The sequence below is a fragment of the Fragaria vesca genome, linkage group LG7 (assembly GCF_000184155.1).
Source record: "Fragaria vesca subsp. vesca linkage group LG7, FraVesHawaii_1.0, whole genome shotgun sequence".
In the NCBI taxonomy this organism is placed as follows: domain Eukaryota; kingdom Viridiplantae; phylum Streptophyta; class Magnoliopsida; order Rosales; family Rosaceae; genus Fragaria; species Fragaria vesca.
In genome coordinates this window covers 6,725,399-6,727,391 of record NC_020497.1, presented here as the reverse complement: position 1 = coordinate 6,727,391, position 1,993 = coordinate 6,725,399, and positions in this window count along the sequence as shown.

Genomic DNA, 1,993 nt, shown 5'->3' with positions numbered 1-1,993 from the left:
CAGGCACAACCGCACAACAGCTCAAGTTTCCCGGCATATTGGGTAAGGTTGGGCTCGATATATATACACGTATATGTAAAGACATTTTCAGATACAAACCTAAAACCTTCTTATTTATTCAAAAAAAACGGATTTTCTTAATTGACATACTTTTCGATCATATTTTCTCATTTAAATTGTTCATCTTTTAAGTATATATAAGTTGATTCTCTTTACGAAATTTCAGTCAAATTGATAATCATTAAAGTATTCAAAACTGTGAATTACACGAACGGTTTTGGTTGAACATATTTGGTTTGCTAATTGTAATCATATAGTTTTGACACCTTAACGATCACTAATTTGGCTGAAATTTTACAGAGATGATGATATCATATATATCTAGATATTAGCTGGCTATGATCGAATAATATGACTGAAAAGTGGTTATATTGGCAAAATCCGTATCTTTTGAATAAATAAAGATATTTGGACCTAATAAAGATTGTGTGTGTATATATTCTTTCTTTTAATCTTTTTCTTTTTCTCAATGACACATTTTAAAGATAAAATTAAATATAAGCTAGTTCGGAAAATTACTTGTTTTACCGATAGAGAACTAATTACAAAAATTCACGTACTCGTGTCTCCTCTGACTCAGTAACATGTTTTAGTTGATTCAGTGTGAATGATCATATATCTCTTGTTCTCTCGAAGTTAATTCAATATATTTAAAGAGGACCTCCTTACTTTAAGAATTTGTGTCACATCCCGACCCTTATATTTTTACCTTATTTACTAGCCTGATTATAATAAAAATTTTACCGTCTCGATCATTGAGTAAATAGTTTAATTGGTCCCTAGAGGGGTTTCGGGGACGATTATGTGCGGAGGATTATTAGTATGAGGAAAATACGACGACAGTAAAAATAGTAAATTTTAGCTAGTAAAAGGTAATTTTTATTCGGGTATTATTTTTTCGGGGTGTTGAATTTTGGAATTTTGGGTTAAAAGGAGTGTTGGGTCGGCTGGGCCGAGCCCAACCCATTTCTTCTTTCTCTTCTCCCTCTCTCCCGATTCTCTCTCCTCCCACCCGATTTTCTTCTCTCTACACCCAGAAGAATTTCCGGCCGTCCTCCCGCCGCCGTCCGACCTCCGTTCGCCGCCGGACCGGTCCCGTTCGGTCGGTCTCCCTCCCAGCTTCCATTCTAGGCCGGTAGCAGCCCCCCTAGCGCTGCCGTGAGAGAGCGGTGCCGCCCGAAAGCAAAGGCTGTCCCGAACTTCCCTTCGCCGGAACTTCCTCCTCCGGCCACCAATCCGGGCAAGCTTGGTACGGTTTTGTAGCCCTCCTCCCGTGCAACAACCCCTCCAAACAGCTCCATCCCTCTTGAGCTAGGTAAGGAGAAATTTGAGGTGGAAGTTTTATGGTGTTTAAGTTGTTTTCGTTCGATTAGCCTAGTTAGGCTTGGAATTGGGTGATGTGTTAGTCATGAAAGTTGTAGAGGAGATTGAGAGGAAGATTCTGTTAAAATTTGGTAGCATTTGCAGGTCGCCGGAAAACGGCTGCCGGCCGCCGGTTAGGAAATTTTTAGGGTTTTAAATGTGGAATATTAAGAGGAGTATATTGGTGTGATTTATGGAATTTTTGGATGAGATTTGGATATTTGTGAATTTCCGAAGTTTGATATTTTTGGCGGTTAATTAATGTAGAATCCGGCCGTAGGATTTAAGTCGTATTTTGGGGAGGTTATATTTACGACTGTGGAGTATGATATTTAAGTTCGGATCGTTCCGATGTAAGAATATCGAAGTTAGGCAATAATGAGCGTAATTATGGCTCTCGGGTAATTTTGCCTATTTTGATTAAATATTGGATTATTGGTTGGGAAATTAATATTTTATTTGGAACAGGACGTGAGGAGGCTCGAGCAGACGAGACCCCACGATTGACATCAGGCTTAGGCCTAATTTGTTGAGTGGACGTTTATTTTAAATTAAATAGCATGCTAAAGTT